The following is a 12,775-nucleotide window of genomic DNA, read 5'->3' as shown; positions in this document are numbered from 1 at the left end:
ACTCATATAATATCGTACTTAATAAATATTTTTATAGAATTTTTTTTTCATAAAGCTATAGAAGTGTTTAATTTATGCGGGCTAACAAAGGTAAGTTCTCCTGTGTTTTACACCAGGATATGGACAGGTAAGGCATCACCATGTGATGTCATAAGCTAAGTAGTGAGTAGTTGGGGCTATATGAGTAGAGGGACGCCGTACGGAGTATTATCGACCATTATACCGTAATTTAAAAACAATTAGAAAAGAGTGGACTATTCACCTGATCCACATTACCAACCGTTATTTACATTTGCAAATATGTTTACTAATATCAAATTACAACATAACAATAATTTATAATAAATATTTATTTATTTACGATATATATAAAAAGAGGTTTACAAATTGAATCTTTTCATGCATATTAATATTTTGAAACCTGTAGCTTACACTGAAGCATATTACAACTTTAAAAATAAGCGTGGTTGTTCCTTTTTTCATGAGCTTGTGTGTTGTTGCGAGGTTGAATTGTCCTCAAATTATCATTTTAAAATATTCTGTAAATAAAGTAATAGCGGAGACGTACATGAAGACGCTGAAATAATAAAAACAACACCCCCCCCCTTAATATGTACGGGTATTAAGATTAAACAGACACAAGGGAGCTTAAATAAAATCAAAAGTAATTTTGCATAATTGAGAAATTCATATTCTTTTCAAAGAATATTCATATAAGTCACAACTAGTGTCAATCGTTCAGTTGTGTTGTAACAGATCTATATATTCGTAGAAAGAGCACTTGTTATGAAGAGAGGAGTGCAATATGCGGGTATCGTCACACTTGATTAGGGGAAAATAGTATATCACCTAACAAAATATATTTATAAAGGCAACTGAATGAATTTAAACAAAAACAACTTTAAAAAGACATTGGGTTGAGTAAAGAAAACAAAGGGGGGGGGGGGCAATTTTTTTAGACGTTGAATAAAGGCAAACAATTTACAGTAATAAAGATAACTATTATTCTTATGTGAAAATCGAACAAATTATTAGAGGTGGAATGCCTTATCTACCCATATTGTAAAGTTTTAAAAGAGTAAGTGGGACGCCCCAATGATCCGCCCCTAGGATGGGCGTTTAAATTTGAACACTTGATACTATCGTTAGATAAGGCAGTCGCGATGTAACGGTAGAGAGATTGCACCCATGTTTGTAATTCAGGATCCGGAATTTGTGTGGAAGAGATGAAACATAAGAATTGTGTATTAATTGATCACAAAATCGACCGTTTTATCAATAAATAACACGTTAAGATAAAAATTGATCGATGAAAAAGGTCAAAATCGAGAACTTAACAATATTTGCGTCCTACTTTCATTTTAATGGTTTTTGCTGCAAGTTATATCAGCCATTTTGAGTAAAATGTTCTGAATTCATAACTCGATAGTTCATGATTTCTGGGTTTTTGCAGAATTCTCAATAGATACCCGTTACAGTACTTGACCATGGACCCTCGACGTAGCGCCCAGGATGTGTTACGGTGTGATCTCTGCGAGACACCGGTTCCTCCTATGTACTGCGACATTTTTCAAATACATCTGTGTAAAGCATGTGTGGGAGAACATCTTTCCGAATTTGCCAAAGAACACAAAATTGTACCATTTGAAAAGCGGGGATCTTCAAATAAATGCCCAAATCATTCTTCAAAAATATGTAAACTATACTGTGAACCATGCGACATTCCAATCTGTGCGGAGTGCACTTCTTCCACAAAACATCAAGGTCATACATTTGCCTACATCGTGAAAGTTCTTGAAAAACAGCGGTCAGCATTACAGAAAGATATACAAGAATTAGAGAAGTTAATTTTTCCCAAATATCAAGAGATTGCAACAAGTATTCCGGTTCAGAAAGCTACCCTTAATACATCTTCACAGAAGATTGCCTCTGATATCAGCAAACATGGAGAAAAAATGCACAAGGAAATAGATGTAATTATCAAGAAACTAAAATATGATCTTGATGAAATGGGCTCCAATTATCTTACAATACTAAATAAGCATGAAGATGAAATCAAACATATGCTGTCTGATATCACACAAACAATTGCAGATCTGAGAAAAATGTTAAATTCTGATGACGTCGGCCTTGTCTTTACCTACAAATCCAGAAATGCGGAATTCAGAAGATTGCCACCTAATCTGAAGATCACTTTACCAAGCTTTTCTCCTCAGAGAATTGACAAACACCAAATATACAATCACTTTGGCTCTCTATCAGAATTATCTATCGAAAGAGAAGAACACAACTACACTATAGATTTTGCGAGTACTGAGCACCCTCCACGAGAAAGGTCCCTTACTGATGTGCCACGGATCATCACAGAGATAAATACCGATTATAAATATGCTTTACATGTGTCCTGTCTGAGTGATGAGGACATTTGGATTCGGGGTAACAGCAACATTTTGAAACTGTACAACCTCCAGAGTGGGCTATTGAAGTCTATCCAAACCAAGTCAGATAACTGTGCAGAGGACTAAAGAGTGACAAGAACTGGGGATTTAGTATATACTGATAAAACAAATAGAACTGTGAACATTGTGAAGAATAAAGAAATAGAGACAGTGATCACACTACAGGGATGGATACCTCGCGGTGTCTGTAGTACCTCCTCCGGTGATATCCTGGTTGCTATGAACAAAGATGATTGGAAAACACCATCAAAAGTTGTGCGTTATTCTGACTTCTCTGAAAAACAAAGTATACAGTACAATGAGAATGGACAACCTCTTTATTAATCATATGATTTTGCTAAATTCATCAGCGAAAACAGGAATATAGATATATGTGTGTCTGTTTTGGGAGCACGTGCAGTAGTGGTAGTCAACCAGACAGGGAAATTCCAGTTTAAGTACATTGGTCTTCCCTCTTTTACAAAGAAACTATTCGATCCATATGGCATCACTACAGACAGCCAAAGTCACATCCTGATAGCAGATCTTGACAACCACGGTATCCACATTGTCGATAGAGACAGCCAGTTTCTCCGTTTTATTGACAACTGCCATTTGGAGAAACCTCTCGGTCTATGTGTAGACACAAGCGACAATCTCTTTGTGGCTGATAAAAAAACATGTAAAGTAAAGAAAATTCAATATTACAAGTAATGATAGTGTTCATATTTTCCAAATTCATGTTAAATGACCAGGAATATACATATTGAATGTAAAAAACAACAATGAATATGCTGATCTCTAAAACATGTCAGCACATAGTTATGCTAGTGTAAACGTACTAGTATCCTATATCTTAAGATCAGTTTTGTTGTAATAACTAATGTTTTATCGTGTCCTTCTTATAATCTCTTTAACTGAATAAATTGTCCACCCATTTGTAATTTATATATTACGAGTAAACATATCGTATAAAATAAATTATATATTGAAATATGAAAGTCTATAAAAAGTTATTAGTTGTTTTTATTACATAGGTTGTGGTTTTATGATTTTAGTTTGTAAGTATTTACATTTCTTTTTCGAGTAAGATAAAAATAACGAAGCTAAGTCGTATTTTTCTAAACCAATTGTATGTACTTCGGTGTTCTTTTTTACCTGAAGTTTTGATAAGATATCAATTATTTTCAAGATTAAATTTAACTGATTTACCTATTTATTTTGAAATACTGCCAAAAAAGAGTTCAATGAAACAACGTTTGAAAAATTTAGTAAGAATTTCTTCTCTTTCGCTGAAAGTCCAATTTTGTTTGAGCCTAAACTCTTTATGTGAGGAATGTGAATGAACTGAATAATTTTGTTTGTATATACCTTTGTATAACATTCATGCATGCCTTAAATCTTATTTATACGCATTACTCATTTTAAAAACAACATGTTCTGTCACCACGGAGCACGGTAACATTCAAAACATGACGTCAAGAGGATGCACGCAAAACTTATAGAAATACCCAATCTTTATAGCTAGGTTAGTCTGTTGTGCCTTTCACCTGTCAATTGAAAATGGCACTACACCATTTCACACCTTATTCCCTCATATTTTGTCGAAAATCATAAATCAGTAAATCGTAGTCTTAACTGTCTACCGTATCTACTTTCGTCCACAGTAAGACAAACCCTGGTCATAAGATGACATTCCTTATTCTTCTGACTAAATATTTACGGATATTCTATTTTTTCGGACTCTTTCATTTCTAAAACACAGCTACCACCAGGCCCACAAAATGTATTAAAAGTTAACACAAATGAACGAAAACCTTTGACATATCTACACCTTTGATCATTTTTGCAGTTTCCTTAGGGTTTTGATTTTGTTTTAGTTGAATTAATTTTGTTTGTACTTCTCGTTGTGCCGTACTTTCGACATTATGTGATTTATTACTGACATAACAAATATTTTGTCCAGATACCATGATCTTAGATTTGCATGATTGAATTTTAAATAGTTCCTAATAATAAAAAAAGATATTTTTTTTTTTTCATTTTAAATTACTTACAACTATTGCTAAATTTTGTCGATCCAATATATTTATAACATCAAGACGTTTGGTAAAATAGCTATAGCAAAAGTCTTTGTATATTTTTATTTGCTTTCATTCTGTACTCACCTGCTTCCCAAAATTTTACCATAATTTACATTTACAAATATATTTCCTAATATAAAATCACACTATGGTAATCAATACTTAATTAATTAATCATCTACAATATATAAAGTGGGAAAATTGATTTCACATCAAGTGAATTTGATCACCCTTCCTTGTGATCAAATTCACTTACAAAAAGATTTCATAACCGTAGCTTAGGCTAAGGTATATACTGTATAGGCTGGTTTTTTCGCGTGTCACAAAATTTGCGAATATTGGGAAAATCTGTAACATTTTAAATTTGCGTTGGTCGTTTTTTGCGATTTAAAAAGCTTGTTATAGAAAATGATACAGGATATATCTTTTTCGTATTCAATTATTTGCGATATAAAAGAGATCGCGTAAAAAGCAAAAATAAGATCATCGCGAAAATTACCTGATATACGGTTAAATAAGCAGGGATGTTCCTCACCTCGAAAATAAGCAAGGTTATGTCTCTTGTCAGTAGTTGGTGCGTTGTTGTGGCGCTGTATAAGACTATATTGCGCCCACTTCGGCATTCTATATTAATTTTCAAGGACGCAACAGGTCAGCCTTGAGGACGTACCCCCAGTGTGACAAGGATTTTAAACTATAAACGATGCTACACTTATATATTTAATCGGAAATTAAGTAACATTCAAATTTTAATGGGGCAACGGTGAAAGATTTAAACTTAATATACAAATTCAGTGACATTAAACAGCTATAGTAGACAGGCTTACAAGAATTCGAAAGAACATTTATGAATAGAGAGATTGAAATTTATTTTTCCAAATAATTTTTTGAAATTATTTATTCCACGACAAAGTGTACATAACTTCAGTCGTAGAAGTGTTGCACATTCTCATATTTGAAAAGAGTGCACAGATTATATGAAGCTAAAAATGTCAGTTGGGTATCAAGACTCTTGATAAGTGGGAAAATATTATCTAGCAAAATAAATTTAAAAAAATATTCCAACAGAAACTGTATCAAGTAAAATAAATAATTAGGGATATCATACTCTATTCTTATCCGTTTATACTGCAGCTACTGCAATTATTTATGTACATGTATTATATGCATTAAATAAGGTCTATGAAAATAAGTTAAGAATGGAGAAGAGAAAAACGGGTGTCAAATACTTGGGACTTCGAATAAAGGCAAACAATACACAGTCAGATAACTATTATATTTTTGTGTAAAAATAGGACATAAATTGTCAAAGGTACGATGAATCATCTAGTCATATTGCGTAGTTGGCCTTATTAAAAGTGGAAATAGAGTGATCCCAAAGATCCACCACCAGCCTCGGTATTTAAATTTGAACACGTAATAGTATCGACAAACCAGGAATAAAAAATTCGACAGTCGCCATGTTACACTAGAGGGTTAATGCCATGTTTGTGATTTAAAAACAGGTGTGAAAGAGATGACACGTAAGAAATATCTAAATATATAAATAAGTATTTTACAATTTAACAGTTTTATCAGTAAATAGCACGTCAAGAAAAAAAATGATATACAAAAACGGTCAAAATTAAGAACGTTAACAATATTTCTGTAATACTTTCCATTTACTGTTTTGGCTTAAAATTATATCGGCTTTTTGTGAAAAAAGTTGTGAAATCATTATTTGATAGTTCATGATTTGTATTTGCAGAATTCTCAATGAATACTAGGTATAGACCTGACCATGGACCCTCGACGTAGCGCCCAGGATGTGTTACGGTGTGATCTTTGTGAGACACCGGTTCCCCCTATGTACTGCGACATTTGCCACATTCATCTGTGTAAAGCATGTGTGGGAGAACATCTTTCCGAGTTTGCCAAAGAACACAAAATTGTACCGTTTGAAAAGCGAGGGTCTACAACTAAATGCCCAAATCATTTTTCAAAAATATGTGAACTTTACTGTGAACAATGCGACATTCCAATTTGCGTGCAGTGCACCTCTTCCTCACAACTAAACTGACGGTCACTCTACCAAGCTTTTCTCCTCAGAGAATTGACAAACATCAAATGTTTAAACACTTTGGCTCTCTGTCAGCATTATCTATTGAAACAGAAGAACACAACTACACACTACGTACTGAGCACTCTCCAGCAGAGAGGTCCCATATTGATGTGCCACAGATCATCACAGAGATAAAGACCGATTTTCAATATGTTGTAAATGTGTCCTGTCTGAGTGATGAGGACATCTGGATTCATGGTAACGACAACATTTTGAAACTGTACAATCTCCAGAGAGGACTATTAAAGTCGATCAAAACCAAGTCAGGTGCAGCGGACTTAGCAGTCACAAAAAGTGGGGATTTAGTATATACTGATGAAACAAATAGAACTGTAAATATAGTGAAGAATAAAGAAATAGAGACAGTGATATTGATCCCACTAAAGGGATGGAAACCTCGCGGTGCCTGTAGTACCTCCTCTGGTGATATCCTGGTTGTAATGGAAAGTAATGAAAGAGAAACACAAGCAAAAGTAGTGCGTTACTCTGGCTCCACAGAGAAACAAAGTATCCAGTACGATGACAAAGGACAACCTCTCTATTCATCAGGTGGTTGTACTAAATACATCAGCGAAAACAGAAACCTAGATATATGTGTATCAGATTTTGGAGCCCGTGCAGTAGTGGTGGTCAATCAGGCTGGCAAACTGCGGTTTACTTACCATGGCATATCAGCTACTACCAATGTATTATTTTACCCATATGGCATCACTACAGACAGCCAAAGTCATATCCTGATTGTAGATCTTAACAACAACCGTATCCACATTATCGATAAAGACGGACAATTCCTCCGAATCATTGACAACTGTCTTTTAAAGAACCCATACTGTTTATGTGTAGACACCAGTGACAACCTCTTTGTGGCTGAAAGTGATACATGTAAAGTAAAAAAAATTCAATATTACACGTAATCAAATTGTTTATAATTTTCAAATGCATGTGAACTAAATGACCATGAGTATTTATATTGAATGTAAAAATTAACTATGAATGTTTATTTTGAAAACATGTCAGAACATAAAAATTCTTTTGTTTATGTATAGTATGCACTACGGTCAGGCTTCTTGCAATAATAAATGTGTTATCGTGCTCTTTTTTTCGTGAGTTTAAAGGGACTTGGACACGATTTGAGATCAAAAAATTTATTTTTATTTTTTATGTATAAAATGGTTTACTGGTGCATTTTAAATGATTGACCAAAATATTGAATGTTAAAGTCAAGTTACAAGTGAGATACAGAGGTAAGAATTGGTTGTTATGTAAACAAAGCTCGAGTCTTATAGTTGTTTACAAAATATGTAAAGTAGAGATTAACCATTTCTTAGACAAAATGACATGTAAAAAACAATTAAAACTAACTCAAAATCTTCATAAATACTAGTATCACAAAAGAAAATTACATTTATTTGAAACTTACACCAATACAACACATATGTAAAAATGACAACATTCGGGCTTTGTTTACAAAACAAAGAATTGTGAACTCTGTATCTTGCTTATAACTTAATATTTGACTTTCAAATTTTGACAAAGCATTATAAACTTTTATATTTATCAGTATAAACACTGAAAATGGAAAAATAAAATTTGAAAATTTTAAGTCAAATCGTGTCCAAGTCCCTTTAACTGACAAAACTATCTTCCCATTTATAGTTATTATGCCGATTATTACTAGTAATGTGTGCAAAATATTTATACTGTGGTCTCATTGATATTCAAGGGTATCCATTTTCGTGGATTAAGTGAAAATCACTGTTTCAAGGGTAAGAAAATTCGTGGCCAATCACCCTATCAGTACAAACTGTTAGTAGAACTTGCGCTTCAATGAACATTTTATTTCATGGATTAACTTAACAGCGAAATCCATGAAAATTGGTATTCAACGAATATTGATGAAACCACAACATGCACAATATTAAAAAGTTTTAAAATGCTATTTTTGTTTCAATTACATTTTTCATAATCACTAAGGAAAATGATAATTTGGAATAAAACACAATTAATCAAGATATAGTAATGCCCCTTAAGACTGCATGAAAAAAAGCAGAACAAATCCAATGATTTATGCTACACTGACATATCCTTTTTTCCGAGGTAGATACAATGTAGTATGAATTAGCTCAAGTCTAATTATTTCCACCCTAGATATTTTGATAAAATTTCTTGCATTTAGTCTTATTACAGTCTGAATTATTTTAGTTAAAATTTAAAATAATTTATTTACCATCCCAGTTTTCGACATGATCAGGATCGTTGCAAAATTATTCCAATTGTACTTCAAGACACGTTGGAAATATGTTGGGAAAGTGCTAAATTTCATCATTTTTTCGTATTGTTTTATATTTCTGCCCTTTTTTTCAGAGAAACGTTAGCCCTTTAGGTTGGTCAAAGGATCATATTACAGTTGATTTTTTTCAATGTCCAATCCCTGTTAATTTGGCATGTTGCGGTATAAATATTGCTGTAAAAAAATTATTTAAAAAATAAAACATTTTAGAGTGCTTGTATATTTCCTCTTTTGATGCCCTTTTCTAAGTGAAAAATTCACAGCCATCTCAATTACAAGAGCGAGTTATACTTGTTACTCGGTTTGATGCAAAGTTTACATTTTGAGAATAATTATGCTGTCAAAAGCGTCATTTATTTGCATATTAAGCATAATTTAAAAAAATTAAACTGATAAACGCCAATTTTGCATGAAAACACAAGGTTATATATATATATATATATATATATATATATATATATATATATATATATATATATATATATATATATATATATATATATATATATATATATATAATAGGAAGGAAATTAAACTGTTTATCTTTCGGATTCCCTGGGAATCATTTTTTCAGAATTTGTACAAGCACAGATAGGCGATTTTAGGTTTATGATCGGTTTTTTTGTTAATTTGTTAACCATCCAGTTTAAGACGAAAGCACTACACCGGCTGATTGTAGCGTACGGTGTCCGAGCCACATTGGTCGCATGCAGTATCTATTATACGCATGCCCAATCTATCTATGAGGGGAACATTGTACATGTACTGAACATTGTTAATCTATACTTATAAATTAAGTCATTTTGCTAATAAACTACAAAATGCCTGCACCGTAGTACTTGCTTACACCTTTGGTATTCCAACACATGCGTGATGATGTCCGTAAGGAATAATTAAATTTTATCTGATAAGTTATTATTGTGAAATTAATCAAAAACCTACTTTCATTTTCGATTAAGAAGCTCGAAATAGCAAAATTGAGCTCTCGAGAGCAAGGTGGTGGACACACTTAGGCGGATCAAAGTCAGGGGTAGTTTGCATCAAAATATTTTCTTGCAATGAAATAAAATTGAATGATTACGTAAAGAGTGAATACATTTACTGTGGGCCTATTTAGAGAATACATAGAAGTTAAGATTTCACAAATGTTGAATAAATAAATTGAGTCAATTCGTTTCTTTAGTACTAGGCGATTTTAGTTGTGATAAACATTCGCTTGCGAAGCATGACCTTTGGAGAGAATGGGATAGAACTTTTCAGAACGGGGTAACCAAGAACGCGGATTGACTAATTAACGAAAAGTGTATGCATCGCGGGCAGATACCTATAATCGGGCTTCGATTAATGCAAAAAGTTATTAAATAAAATGAAACAATTAATGCGATTTTGGTATTGATGGAAAGAACTTTCCAGAACGGGGAACATGCCCAGAAACGGGTTGACAAATTGACATAATGGCGAAAAGTGTAGGGCGGGTTAACCATCGGGCAGATACTTTGAATCTGACCACTTTGGTTTAAATATGCATGCGAATGGATAATAATGGTAACTTAGCGTGTTTTAATTTCATACTTTTTTTTACCTCTAATGTTGGTTGTAAACATTAGACATTAATTGTAAACACTAATGGACAGATTATTGTATCGTACGTCTATAAATTTAATGCCCCCCCCCCCCTCCAAATTGTTTTTCAAAACAGTCTTTTATCTTAAATTCTTATTTGGGACAGTAATAGCGAGCGCAGCTCGCCGGCGCGCAGCGCCGGCGCGAAGCGAGCTCTACCGGCAAGGCGTGTGTGAATAGAAAATTCGGACTAGTTGCACATTCATTCAACGGATTTTTTTGGCGTCAGTAAATCGGACCAGTAATGCATCGTTTTAATCGTCCCAGTAGTTCCCTGTAATCATGGCAATTTTTATCACTTCACACTCTCACAAGAATCAGCAAGACAAATTTAGACAGTAAAAACAATAACGATGTAAGCGACATACAGTCAATGTTACCTCTAAAGTTCACCTCAGTACACTTTCAATCAAAAATAATCGTGTGACGTCACAAACGTTTATACATTGATCCGATATATTTTTTCGGAGTCAGTAAATTTTGACCCACAATTCATAGTACCAATGGTTTCCAACCTCACGTTCCAACATCACGTTCTCCCGAGAATCAAAGTAAAACCTTTGAAAAGTTTATAAGATGTGTAAATTTAAGAACATCATACTTTTTAAGTAAATAAAACAGTATACTTCGCATACTTTTATTTCTCAGGGGAGTTTTAAAGAGTAAGACGACACTTAACCAACGTCAGCTTTGACGTCACAATAAGCACTGATAAGGGGAAATTACTCTAATTGAAGTTATTGTAAATCTGCTGAAATGACCAAAATCCTCTTAAAATCTTGCAAAGGCTAAAATAAAGAACAGCTGACGAATAAGGACATTTCTTCAGATACAGGAAACGGTTGTAAATTGCACTAATTTGGATGAATGCTCACAAATATTTTATTCACTATAATTACGGTAATTTCCTGAAACGTAACGTACGTTATACGTAGCAGCGCCTTTTTTTTTAAAGGATGGGTGGGTGGGTGGCAGCCTCATCCAAAAAATCTTTGCAAGCAAAAAGAAAAATAAATCATGAAAATTCTAATCCTTCAGCTCTTTAGCAGTTCAAAAGTTTCTTTATTTTCACTTCCATTTATTACATGCGGGGGGGGGGGGGGGGGGGGGAACAACACCATGTTCTTTTAACATGATAAGTAAATATTTTTAAGCGTAAATTAAAAATAAAATTAAACATGTATAAATTGACGAAAATGAAAAAAAATTTAGCATGGGCGGAGCTCTATGATGAGTCAAGTTTTATATGTAAGTTTAAGAAAAAATGTCTACTGCAAAAAAGGGGGAAATCAATCAATCAATCATAATCACAATCACTTTAAAAGAGGAGATGCAGTGCAATGAATATTTATATATTAAAATCTTTATTATTTAACAACATTGTATCTGAGATTAAACTATTGTTCTACATATAAATATATAAATTATAACAAGTCTTATAAACTATGAATAATGAAAATTTACTGAAAAATAGGTATGTTTTATTTTTTGGCATTCAAATTTCAAGTTGTTAATTTTATTTTATTAATTTATTATAATTCATTGTTTGATCACATGCTGTGCTCGCCCCAACGGTTGCACCGTAAAACATATTACAAATTATATTGAGAATTGACCTATAGAACTAAATTTAGAGAGAGGTACACTAAATACCCATTCACCGGTTTGAAATAGATACAATAAAAATGTTTATTTTTTTCAGTCAGCTGCAACAAACAGGATTAAGGCCATGTACATGTACATATTATCCATTTCAGTTTAGAAAATTCATCCCTGCCCCCTCCTCTAAATATCCAACAATGCATTTTGTTTTTTAGTTTTTATTTTTAAAGAATAAGATAAGGAAAAAATCGGACAAAGTATATACATAAACGAAAAACAATTTTTAAAAATGGTTCAACATATTAAGCATTATAATTATGATAATAATTTGTAGAGTGTTTATTCCCGCGTTTGCGCGGGGTATCATCTAGTGTTTATAATTGAACATGTAATAACGCAGATGTGACTACACTTATATCTTTGTGCTTTCCTAATGAGAACATCCTGACTTATTTTATGTTATTAAAAAAGACACTGATTAGAAGATGAAAATTAAACATGCATGATTATATTAATTGTCATTCCTCGATTAATAAAATATTTTCTGGCTCATCATTTTTAAAATACATGTATGTATCATAATCCTTTTCTAATCAACAGTTAATATTATTAACTAAAGAAGAACCACGTGCATAAA

At 32.8% G+C, this 12,775-nt stretch overlaps 1 pseudogene; it reads left to right on the top strand.

The window, feature by feature from the left end:
- Positions 1-1,365: 1,365 nt before the first annotated feature.
- Positions 1,366-7,688, top strand: LOC128163617 (uncharacterized; annotated as a pseudogene).
- Positions 7,689-12,775: the final 5,087 nt, after the last annotated feature.

The sequence above is a fragment of the Crassostrea angulata genome, chromosome 9, assembly GCF_025612915.1.
Source record: "Crassostrea angulata isolate pt1a10 chromosome 9, ASM2561291v2, whole genome shotgun sequence".
Classification (NCBI taxonomy): domain Eukaryota; kingdom Metazoa; phylum Mollusca; class Bivalvia; order Ostreida; family Ostreidae; genus Magallana; species Magallana angulata.
This window is presented reverse-complemented; position numbering and strand designations above follow the sequence as displayed.